General features: G+C 39.6%; 1 pseudogene; it reads left to right on the plus strand.

Annotated features, from left to right (window-relative positions):
• Positions 1–2,002: 2,002 nt before the first annotated feature.
• LOC139931429 (myosin heavy chain, fast skeletal muscle-like) lies at positions 2,003–12,622 on the plus strand (annotated as a pseudogene).
• Positions 12,623–13,543: the final 921 nt, after the last annotated feature.

Below are 13,543 nucleotides of genomic sequence, written 5' to 3' on the forward strand. Positions count from 1 at the left end.
AATACTAATAATAATATCATAACCTCACCAGATGTGAACATATGTTAGGTAGGGGAAGAGGAGACCAATTATATATCCTAAAATAATGGGAAAATTCTTTCAATAATGGCATTTTTTTTTTAAAGGAAATCAACACTTTAAGCTGCTCAACACAAATGTAATGACTTCAATGAAGTAAAAAGGCATTTTATTAAATAACTATTGTTGAATAAGGGACAATTAATATATAATAAAATTGAAAACATAAAAAAAAAAATGTAGAAATTGAAATTACTTTCAAATAATTGTGTGACATAATTGCATGACAGTAACAAGGTTGACATATGCTATGGTCTGTCAAAAATTTGCTCAAAATCCACAGCAATTAGCTGCCTAAGTTGGACCAATATGTTTTTCTGCAAGTCAAACTTGTCCTCTTTCTGACAGAATGTTAAAGATGGAAAAAGGATGGAAAATGGATACTTTAAAAAAATAGACATCACTGTGTCCAAAAGGCACCCATTTCAAGGAATGACTCACAAGGATTTAAAATCAAGGTGTGTAGGTGAAGAAATCAGTTGAGACCATACTACAGTATAGGTTTGCCTTCATAAATGTCACATTCACACATTAAATACCTCATTAGACCTCATTATGCATGCTCTACTTTTGTTTACAGCATTTAACTTAAACTGTAGCACAGCAAAGCTTACCCTTGTTAATGGCGATGAAGGAAAGTAATATTATTTTCATTAGAAAATAGGTTGATAAAATCAAAACGTTCTAATGGAAAAGTAATCCAAACAAATTATAAATACATGCAACACAACACCCACTGTAGAGTTGCTAGTCCTCTATTGAATCTTATCCTCTGGCATGAAATCCTAAAAGTTTATAAGCACTACGCATGACAAAAAAGGCTTGCCAGTTATGGTTGCAATGTTGCAAGCACAAGTGTTAAAGTTTGACCTGATTTATTTATAGATGTGTCTTTTTAATTTGTCAAATCAAATTAATTCATACCACAAAAAAATGAATAGAATGGTCAAATTAAAATATTTATTTGCAATACTAAAATCTGAAATTGAGTTAAGAGTTGTATTCAGTGCAAACATTATACATGTAGAATTGTTTGTTATCAGTGTAACTGTTTAATGTTGAATCTGTTAGATTTTAGGCTTAACTGGTTCACATATGTTACAGTGTCAGTTAAGAGTTCACTTATAACACATGAAATATATGGACAGAAAATGATTTCTCATCTTGTATTACATGAGACAGTTAGATGGCACATTATTTTGCCATACAAGATGGGGGCCAATGAAGAGTCAAATTCAAATGAAAATGCATTAGAGCCTTTTGAAGACATCCCCATATTTAGTTTCTGCTTGGCCTGCAGAATGACATTAATATAAGGAGGCTCATGATGAGATGGACAGACTGCAGGGGATTTCAGAGACTACGAACTGCTGGTAAGTGAGACTGATGTTTCAGCTGCCATTAATAACAAAGAAGTTGTAGATGCTTAGTGCTTGACAAAATTGTTTAATTAATAGAGTTAACAGTTTAATGTTTATTCAGATAAAGGCATGATAATGTGAAATAGGATAAGGACATCATTGGGAAGAAAGAATATTGCAAATAAGTAAGCTAGGAGTCAAGGGTAAAAATCTGGTTGTGTGACTATAATTTAAATGTAGCAAATATAAATGAGTAATATTATACTAATCTGTATTTGGTTATAATATACTAATCTGTAATCTCTATACTACCTGTATCACTACTTGAAACTCAAAGAATAACTCATAAACATCACAAAAAACTCTTTGTTCATTTAGGGGTTGTGAAAAGTTACTCTGTGATTGGGTGGTAGAAAAAGGTGAGAGTTACCTTTTCTCTATTTAAACTACAGAATATAAAGAATCCTTGTATCATACAGTGTTCAGTCTCCAAAGCAAACAATGCACACATCAGATAAGAGGAAAGTTAATTTCTGTTTGTCAATCTACAGAAAGCCGCCAACATGAGTACTGACGCTGAGATGGCCGTTTATGGCAAGGCCGCCATTTATCTCCGTAAGCCAGAGAAGGAGAGGATTGAGGCTCAAACCGCACCCTTTGATGCCAAATCTGCTGCCTATGTGGCTGATGTTAAGGAGCTGTACCTTAAATGTACAATCCTGAAGAAAGACGGTGGCAAAGTCACCGTGAAAGTTCTTACCAACCAGGAGGTAGGTTGAAGTTTCATGAAACTCACAGCAGTGTAACTTACAGTTGGAATTTCAACACAAGCTGAAATTGTGTTTCAATATTTCAGGAGAGGACGGTTAAGGAGGATGATGTCACCCCTATGAACCCTCCCAAGTATGACAAAATTGAGGACATGGCCATGATGACCCATCTCAATGAAGCCGCTGTGCTGTATAACCTCAAAGAGCGTTATGCAGCATGGATGATCTACGTAAGCTCTTCTGCCTATGGAGTAAAGTATAATATTGCACATGGACTCATATACAACATACTGTGAGTGGTCATATCTCTCTCATCCCCTTCAGACCTACTCTGGGCTGTTCTGTGCAACTGTGAATCCCTACAAGTGGCTCCCAGTGTACGATGCTCAGGTTGTAGCTGCTTACAGAGGCAAAAAGCGCATGGAGGCTCCACCCCACCTCTTCTCTGTCTCTGACAATGCCTACCAGTTCATGGCTACTGGTATGTTCTTGTCAAGAAAATGTATAAACTATCAATAAACTCAATAACTTATGTTACATAGATAAGAAATATATTTCTTCATTTTTCCTTTTGCAGATAGGGAGAACCAGTCTGTCTTGATCACATAAGTTTTATATCTATTGCACCTCTGTAAGACCAATAGCATCAAACGAATTGAGTTAATTTCTCTGAATCTACATATCCATCCCTAGTGGAGAATCTGGTGCTGGAAAGACTGTGAACACCAAGCGTGTCATCCAGTACTTTGCAACAATCTCAGTGGGTGGTGGAGAAAAGAAGAAGGAGGCAACACCAGGAAAGATGCAGGTATATTATCATGAGGATTTTCTAAAAACATTGGAAACATTTCTGAAAAATGAAGACACAATAGAAATGTACTACTGAAATGAATATTAAAATGAAAAAAAAACATATTACAGGGGTCACTGGAGGACCAGATTATTGCAGCCAATCCCTTGCTGGAAGCCTATGGTAATGCCAAGACTGAGGAATGACAACTCCTCTCGTTTTGTAAGTATGGAGGGATTTCAAACTGTGAGAAATATCTTCAATTATATATTGCCTATGCAGAGGGATGGTAAACAATATGCTATTCCAAACAGGGTAAATTCATCAGAATCCATTTTGGCACAACTGGTAAACTGGCTAGTGCTGATATTGAGACATGTAAGTATCAACTTCACATATTAAATGGAATGACTGGCATTATCAGTGGTGTAGATTTTGATTCATGAACAATGCTTACAGATCTGCTGGAGAAGTCTAGAGTGACGTTCCAGCTTCCTGATGAGAGAGGCTACCACATCTTCTACCAGATGATGACCAACCACAAACCTGAGCTGATTGGTAAGATAAACATTGTGATACAATGTTAAAACAACCCACGTTGTTCACATGGTCCATAACCAGTCATTCCTTTAAACCTTTTTTGATCTCCAGAAATGACGCTCATCACCACCAACCCCTATGACTTCCCCATGTGCAGTATGGGTCAGATTACTGTGGCCAGCATTGATGACAAAGAAGAGTTGGTTGCCACTGATGTGAGAGATGTTCACTCTCATTTTCATTTTCTTAATCTCTTATACATTCAATATTCCATCACAATTACTCAGTAAAATGTATTTTCCATAGTGACTTTTACTCAGTGTCAATACCTCTATTGAATACAGACTGCTATTGATATTCTGGGCTTCACCAATGAGGAGAAGATGGGCATCTACAAGTTTACCGGTGCTGTGCTCCACCATGGTAACATGAAGTTCAAGCAGAAGCAGCGTGAAGAGCAGGCTGAGCCAGATGGCACAGAGGGTGAGGATTAACTTCATGGATGAGTTAAAAAACCTCTGGCGTTAAACGAATCAAATATGCATTTTCTATTATGTCACATTTTAGAAATCAGTCATATATCTAGTAAAAGTATTTTTGTGACATTTTCAGAGGCTGACAAGGTTTCTTACTTGTTGGGCCTGAACTCGGCTGACATGCTGAAGGCTCTGTGCTACCCCAGAGTGAAGGTCGGAAATGAGTATGTCACCAAGGGACAGACTGTGCAACAGGTTAGAAGATTATTCTGTTAATTTCATACACATCTCATAATTAAGTCACGAGCCAGTGCATGAATATGTTTAAGCTTCAATTTCAGGTAAATGATTGTGAATACCATGAAGGAGTCCTTTATTTGTCCCTCTATGAACAGTTATGAAAGACAGCGGAGGAGCGTAGATCAATATTTTTGATCAGGAATTGTACTTGAGTCCAGTTTTAGGTACTTTAATAATGCATAAACAAGAAGAAAAACAAATATAACTCCCATGATTAACTAAACAAATTGCTCCAAAATTCAGTGGAGAGAAGTTTCCCATTTCCTCATGAAGCTGAAGCTCATGGAGGAATTTCACAAATTACATTTATAGTTTGCATCTGAATGTCCTCTGTTAGCTGTTCCTGCATGTGTTGACTGATTTCAATTGATGGATCTCTACTTTATTAAATCTGTGAGAGGACCCTCTTTGTAACACTGTAGATTCTAATGATATTGATTCAAATGAAACTTTTCTCAGGTCCTGAACTCAGTGAGCGCCCTCGCTATGTCTATCTATGAAAGAATGTTCTTGTGGATGGTCATCCGCATCAACCAAATGCTGGACACCAAGCAGCCAAGGCAATACTTCATTGGTGTGCTGGACATTGCTGGTTTTGAAATCTTCGATGTAAGTATGCATTCATGGTAATGGATTGACTAGATCATTTTGGAACAAAGTTTGTGATATATTAGGTTAATCCTATTTCCACCGACAGTACAACAGCATGGAGCAGTTGTGTATCAACTTCACCAATGAGAAACTGCAACAGTTCTTCAACCACCACATGTTTGTCCTGGAGCAAGAGGAGTACAAGAAGGAGGGTATCATCTGGGAGTTCATTGACTTTGGCATGGACTTGGCTGCCTGTATTGAGCTCATTGAAAAGGTACACAATAATGTTGTGACTTAATGTTAGAATTCATGATATGCTACAACAGTGCCTCTTCATGATGTATCTCTTTGCACTTTTTATATAGCCCATGGGCATCTTCTCCATCCTTGAAGAGGAGTGCATGTTCCCAAAGGCCTCAGACACTACCTTCAAGAACAAGCTGTATGACCAGCACCTCGGTAAAAACAAAGCATTTGAGAAGCCCAAGCCAGCCAAAGGCAAGGCTGAGGCCCATTTCTCTCTGGTGCACTATGCTGGAACTGTGGACTACAATATCTGTGGCTGGCTGGACAAGAACAAGGATCCCCTGAACGACTCTGTTGTTCAGCTGTACCAGAAGTCTGGTGTTAAACTGTTGCCTGTCCTGTATCCCCCTGTTGTTGAAGGTACAGTATCACTTTATAACGCTTAGGATTATGGGAATTCATGTTTTTGTCTTTAAGATAAACAATATGCCTACTCAAAAAAGTCAGTTGAATGATAACTTTCCAGCTTGATCATAAGTAAACAACACTGAACCTATCAACTCATGATATTAATAAATCAAAATCAACAGAGACTGGCGGTGGCAAGAAGGGAGGCAAGAAGAAGGGTGGTTCCATGCAGACTGTGTCCTCACAGTTCAGGGTAAAATTTAAGAACAGCCTAAAGTGCCTGTTTGTAATTAAACTCAAATAAATGCAAAATGTTTCTTATTTTATGTTTTTGATGAAGAATATTTGGTTTTATCTTGTATCTACAGGAGAACTTGGGGAAGCTTATGACCAACTTGAGGAGCACTCATCCTCACTTTGTACGTTGCCTGATTCCCAATGAGTCAAAGACTCCAGGTACACTGACAGCTAACCAATGTTCTTAATATTGTCCATACAGTTTGCAGTCATTTAACACAGCTTGGCGGTAGTGGGTCTTTTACTTTGTCATAATAATTATGAAGTAACAACCTCTTCACAGGTCTGATGGAAAACTTCCTGGTTATCCACCAGCTGAGGTGTAACGGTGTGCTGGAGGGTATCAGAATCTGCAGGAAAGGTTTCCCCAGCAGAATCCTCTATGGTGACTTCAAGCAGAGGTATTACTTAATTTACCACAGAGTTTTCCTAACTTTGAAAAGAAGGTGCCAAATGTGACCATTAACTGTTTTGCAATAGGTACAAAGTACTGAATGCCAGCGTCATCCCTGAGGGTCAATTCATTGACAACAAGAAGGCCTCTGAGAAGCTGCTTGGGTCAATTGATGTGAATCATGAGGAGTATAAATTTGGACACACCAAGGTAAACAATTGAGTAAGAAAAAACTAAACTCCGTTTCATGGATGAAAATCAACTGTCCATAATATTTTTATATTCTCGTCAGGTGTTCTTCAAAGCTGGTCTACTAGGTACCCTTGAGGAGATGCGAGATGAGAAGCTTGCTTCTCTGGTCACCATGACTCAGGCTCTCTGCCGTGGCTACGTCATGAGGAAGGAGTTTGTGAAGATGATGGAAAGGAGGCAAGTGGAAATTCTAACCATATATTTAGGCTGAGTGCAGTGCCAAAATGACTTTGTACATAATAGTGATTTCCTTCCATAGGGAAGCCATTTACGGCATCCAGTACAACATCCGCTCATTCATGAATGTGAAACACTGGCCATGGATGAAGGTGTACTACAAGATTAAGCCCCTTCTGAAGAGTGCTGAAACTGAGAAGGAGCTACAGAACATGAAGGAAAACTATGAGAAGATGAAAACAGACCTGGCCACGGCCCTGGCTAAGAAGAAGGAACTGGAGGAGAAGATGGTGTCTCTTCTGCAGGAGAAGAATGATCTGCAGCTGCAAGTGGCATCTGTGAGTAAATGTCAACAGAAAGCTTTGTTGATTTCTCACATCTTTTCCAGAGCAAATGTTGAATTATTAATATATTTTCCCCTTTTCACTTTTGTTCTAACTAGGAATCAGAGAATCTGTCAGATGCTGAGGAGAGATGTGAGGGACTTATCAAGAGTAAGATCCAGATGGAGGCAAAACTCAAAGAGACAAGTGAGAGACTGGAGGATGAGGAGGAAGTCAACGCTGAGCTAACTGCCAAGAAGAGGAAACTGGAGGATGAATGCTCCGAGCTCAAGAAGGACATTGATGACCTGGAGCTTACCTTAGCCAAAGTGGAGAAGGAGAAGCATGCCACTGAGAACAAGGTTCATGGATAGGTTCAAGGTTCTCTGTCTAATACATCATCCAATATTTGAATAGTTACCCAATGATGACAAAATGTTTTTACATATTCAGGTGAAGAACCTGACTGAAGAGATGGCCTCTCAAGATGAGAGCATTGCTAAGCTGACAAAGGAGAAGAAAGCCCTCCAAGAGGCACATCAGCAGACTCTTGATGACCTGCAGGCAGAGGAAGACAAAGTCAACACTCTGACCAAGGCCAAGACCAAGCTTGAGCAGCAAGTGGATGATGTGAGTTCTTGAAGATGCTATTTGCTATTCAATAAGAATATATGCTTGCTGTTAACCTTTAGTAATTATAACCACGTGGTATTTTGCAGCTTGAAGGTTCTCTGGAGCAAGAGAAGAAGCTCCGCATGGACCTTGAGAGAGCAAAGAGGAAGCTCGAGGGCGATCTGAAACTGGCCCAGGAATCCGTCATGGATCTTGAGAATGACAAGCAGCAGTCTGACGAGAAAATCAAGAAGTAATGTGGACAGAATTCAAAAACTGTATGCACAAAATATGTTATTGCAACTAGTATCTTATGATGATGACATTTACTCAACAGGAAGGACTTTGAGATAAGCCAGCATCTCAGTAAGATTGAAGATGAACAATCCTTGGGTGCTCAGCTACAGAAGAAGATTAAAGAGCTCCAGGTGTGTAATATTTGATTTCAAATCTATGTCAAACTTATCATTGAGTTTTTATGCAATGTGTCAGTTGCATACATTTATTTAAAAATATTTCTTAACTTTCAAGGCTCGTATTGAGGAACTGGAGGAAGAGATCGAGGCTGAGCGTGCTGCTCGCGCCAAGGTTGAGAAGCTGAGAGCTGACCTCTCCAGGGAACTTGAAGAGATCAGTGAGAGACTTGAGGAGGCCGGTGGAGCCACTGCTGCTCAGATTGAGATGAACAAGAAGCGTGAAGCTGAGTTCCAGAAGCTGCGTCGTGACCTTGAGGAGTCCACCTTACAACATGAAGCCACTGCTGCTGCCCTCCGCAAGAAGCAGGCTGACAGTGTTGCAGAGCTGGGAGAACAGATCGACAACCTGCAGCGTGTCAAGCAGAAGCTGGAGAAGGAGAAGAGTGAATACAAGATGGAGATTGATGACCTGTCTAGCAATATGGAAGCTGTGGCAAAATCCAAGGTATAATGTTATTTTATATACATATGTACTGTATATTCACACTTGAGAAAAAACTTGCATTAGTGGAAGAATTACTGAACCTGTCTAATGTTGATAAACAGGGAAATCTCGAGAAGATGTGCCGCACCCTTGAGGACCAGTTCAGTGAACTTAAGGCTAAGAATGACGAGAATGTTCGCCAGATAAATGACATCAGCGCTCAGAGAGCAAGACTGATGACAGAGAATGGCAAGTCTTACTTTCATTGACTTGTTCATAAAAACTGTCACTGTACTTTTGAACTCAATCCATTATTAGACTCAAATTAGAAGCCATTTTTTTTTACTTTAATGCTGGGTCAGTTGGAAATGTATATATTTCAACAACAAAAAAAATCCATTTCCATCTAGGTGAGTTTAGTCGTCAGCTTGAGGAGAAAGAAGCCCTTGTCTCCCAGCTGACCAGAGGCAAGCAAGCCTTCACACAGCAGATTGAGGAGCTGAAGAGACAAATTGAGGAGGAAGTTAAGGTGAGTAAAATAGTCAGAGATTTCAAGATTTTTTAAGGATTGTATGTTCATATATTCACTGGTTTTTATTTTTATAATCTTTTCCAGGCCAAGAATGCCCTTGCCCACGGTGTGCAATCAGCCCGCCATGACTGTGATCTTCTGAGGGAGCAGTTTGAGGAGGAGCAGGAGGCCAAGGCAGAGCTGCAACGTGGAATGTCCAAGGCCAACAGTGAAGTGGCCCAATGGAGGAGCAAGTATGAAACTGATGCTATCCAGCGCACTGAGGAGCTTGAAGAGTCAAAGTGAGTCAATGAAGATTTTGTTTTTCCTAATGGTCTCTACAAAATACTTGTTAGAATAGTATACATGAATGATTACATTTGCAAATGCTTAACAGGAAAAAGCTTGCCCAGCGCCTTCAGGAAGCTGAGGAACAGATTGAGGCTGTGAACTCCAAGTGTGCGTCTCTGGAGAAAACCAAACAGAGGCTCCAGGGTGAGGTGGAGGACCTCATGATTGATGTGGAGAGAGCCAATTCTTTGGCTGCCAACCTTGACAAGAAGCAGAGGAACTTTGATAAGGTGCGTTGACACTGATTACCTTGTCACAGCCACTGGAAGTGTCAAAGTATAACCATTCCAAAATTGGGTAACATTGCTCATTTTAAATTACTATGCAGGTTCTGGCAGATTGGAAGCAGAAATACGAGGAGGGGCAGGCAGAGCTTGAGGGAGCTCAGAAAGAGGCTCGTTCTCTCAGCACTGAGCTGTTCAAGATGAAAAACTCTTATGAGGAAGCTCTGGATCAGCTGGAGACCCTGAAGCGTGAGAACAAGAACCTGCAACGTGAGTTCTCATCTGATAATGTTAGCAATAGTAATTGAAATTGAAAATAGTAATTGAAATATTGAAATATGTTCATGATTGTTAATATGTATATATCAGTTAGAATGAGACACATAGCCTTCATTCTTTGACTTAGCAATATTAAACATATATAACCTTCTGCAGAGGAAATCTCAGACCTGACTGAACAGATTGGCGAGACTGGAAAAAGCATCCATGAGCTGGAGAAGTCCAAGAAGCAGGTGGAGACAGAGAAGTCAGAGATCCAGACAGCTCTTGAGGAGGCTGAGGTGAAATTTCAACTGGAAAGCTTAGCATTAGAATTGCTAATGTATATGTTTTCCTTTGTCCATGAAATTTACATATCTTATTGAACAATAGAGACATGCCCAATATTACATTCAGAAGGCAACACGGACTATGTTTTAATATTTTTACATTTTAGGGAACTCTGGAACATGAGGAGTCCAAGATTCTGCGTGTCCAGCTGGAGCTCAACCAGGTCAAAGGTGAGGTTGACAGAAAGCTGGCAGAGAAAGATGAGGAGATGGAGCAGATCAAGAGGAACAGCCAGAGGGTGATTGACTCCATGCAGACTACTCTTGACTCTGAGGTCAGGAGCAGGAACGATGCCCTGAGAATCAAAAAGAAGATGGAGGGAGATCTGAATGAGATGGAGATTCAGCTGAGTCATGCTAACCGCCAGGCTTCTGAGGCCCAGAAGCAGCTGAGGAATGTCCAGGGACAACTGAAGGTACATCACATGACAACTGTACATGCCATTCTATGTGCAGCAACATTCTGATCTTTTTCTGTTTCTACAACACAATCTTAACATTAGGATGCCCAGCTGCACCTTGATGATGCTCTCAGAGCGCAGGAAGACCTCAAGGAGCAAGCTGCTATGGTCGAGCGTAGGAATGGTCTCATGGTGGCTGAAATTGAAGAGCTGAGGGTTGGTCTGGAACAGACAGAGAGAGGCCGTAAAGTGGCTGAGCAAGAGCTGGTGGATGCTAGTGAGCGTGTTGGATTGCTGCACTCTCAAGTAAACAAAATAATTTCTTCACTAATTCTATAATCAATACATTTTTAAATAATACGTGCACATCATTATAGTCATTGCTAAACTGAATTTTTCCTTCCTCTTCCTAGAATACAAGCCTTATGAACACAAAGAAGAAGCTGGAGGCTGACCTGGTCCAAGTCCAGAGTGAAGTAGATGACAGTGTTCAGGAAGCAAGGAATGCAGAGGAGAAGGCCAAGAAAGCCATCACTGATGTGGGTTTACATTTTATTTCATAGTCATCCAGATCTCATCCATACATCTGGAAGAACATGAATTCGTATGGCATTTCTAATTAACATAAATTATTCATTTTCTAGGCTGCTATGATGGCTGAAGAGCTGAAGAAAGAACAGGACACTAGCTCTCATCTGGAGAGGATGAAGAAGAACCTGGAGATCACAGTCAAGGACCTGCAGCACCGCCTGGATGAGGCTGAGAACTTGGCCATGAAGGGTGGCAAGAAACAGCTCCAGAAACTGGAGTCCAGGGTAAGATAAAACAAAATCGCTCAATGGTTTAGAATCTAAATACATCTCTGACTTGCTCTTACCATAATAACCCCTTGAAGACCCCTTAGATCATATGGGACCAGTCTGCTAACTATCCCCAGAGTTAAAACTTAGCATGGTGAGGCAGCATTTAGTTATTATGCTACACATAGCTGGAAGAAACTTCCAGAAGATCTCAGAAGTGCCCCGACTTTGACCACTTTTAAAACTTGGCTCAAAACTTTTATGTTCTGCACTGCCTATGCAACTTGACCTTTACTCTTTTTATGCATTTCATTTTTTTATTTATTCTCTCCTCTTATACACTTTTTTAAATATTTTTTTTATTTGTTTTTTATCTGTATTTCTAATCTAATGTTCTTATTTACCTCGTGTAAAGCACTTGAATTGCCTTTGTATACGAAATGTGCAATATAAATAAACTTGCCTTGCCTTACACAGATTACAGTAAATGACATTACAAAATATGCAGAATGAGTCTCATAGTTTATAATTCATTTCTGAAGGTGCGTGAGCTGGAGGCAGAGGTTGAAGCTGAACAGAGACGTGGAGGAGACGCTGTTAAAGGTGTCCGTAAATATGGGAGGAGAGTGAAGGAACTCACATACCAGGTATACCAAGCTTACTTTGTGACAGTGTTCCTATTGACTAAATGACCATATTAAAAGATATGCCAATTATTAATGGTCATTCATGTTTGTGTTCATACTTACATTAGACTGAAGAGGACAAGAAGAATGGCGTCCGGCTGCAGGCTCTGGTAGACAAGCTGCAACTGAAGGTGAAGGCCTACAAGAGGCAGGCTGAGGAAGCAGTAAGTTGAAATCATGTAAAAATGCTTCACCTATTTGCAAACGTTTTCACAATTTTTACTCTAGTCTTAGGATTTGCAATGAGAATTTATGATGGTTTCACAGGAGGAGCAGGCCAACACTCACCTGACAAAGTGCAGGAAGATTCAGCACGAGTTGGAGGAGGCTGAAGAGCGAGCTGATATTGCCGAGTCTCAGGTCAACAAACTGAGAGCTAAGAGCCGTGACTCTGGCAAGGTAAACATAAGTTTTTCATCAGTGCATGTTAATTCATTGAATATAAATGTTGAAATTACTAAAAAAAATTCTTTGGGTCTAAAAAGATGTTTATTTTTCACAGGGAAAAGAAGCAGCTGAATAAGTTCTCTCATTAAAAGCATCACAAGAAGTCATAACATATGATGACATTGTTGATTGCATACAATAAATGTTACCACAAATATTTCTCTTTTGTCTGTTATTTATTCAGTAACATTTTATAAAAGAAGTTGTATTTACATGAGTTAATGCATTAATTAATGGTGAACAAATGCTTAACTAAGGCATGAAAAATGTCTTCATGTTAACTAAGTAATTAACAAATGCATTTGTAAATGCAGTAATTTAACTGTTTGTGACCTATTTATGACTGACCTGTCTCAGTTTTGGAACTTCCTCTTCCATTAATAAACCGTTTACTAACATTAACAAAGCATGCCCAAAACTGTACTCATCACATCTCCCTTTAAAAGATCTTCATGCTTCATTAATGGTTTCCTGCTGATTAGTTGACATTGTTAACTCTTAAATAACCCATGTCACATTACCTGTTGTAAAATGACAGCTCTTCATGCTTTACCAATGGCTTATACAAGTCTGTGTGAAACATTACTTAAGGGTTCCCTGGCAATGATGCATCCAGTTGGTTTTTGAACTGGTTGGTTTTCGAACTCGAACGGCTTACTACAGTCAATAAGACATGAATTAAAGAAAGGGGCTCTTTATACTTTACAAAGGGTTACAAAAACATCTTTACAAATCATGGATGAGAGTCTAAAAGGTATTATTGTGGCGGACTCTATAGACATGATTCACCATAATCTGTGGTTTGGGTATGTTTAACACACACAGTTATACTGTGTGCTTCTCAGGGTTAAGGAGACACGGTCCCTTTAAGAAAGTCTGGTTTTCTGAGTCTGACGTCTGCTCGACGTATGTTGTGTTTTTGAGCACGAAGGAAATTGTCTTGCTCTGTGGTTAAAATAAATGACACACAAGTTGGTGTAGTCAACTAGAGAAGTTG

The sequence above is a fragment of the Centroberyx gerrardi genome, chromosome 5 (genome assembly GCF_048128805.1).
Source record: "Centroberyx gerrardi isolate f3 chromosome 5, fCenGer3.hap1.cur.20231027, whole genome shotgun sequence".
In the NCBI taxonomy this organism is placed as follows: domain Eukaryota; kingdom Metazoa; phylum Chordata; class Actinopteri; order Beryciformes; family Berycidae; genus Centroberyx; species Centroberyx gerrardi.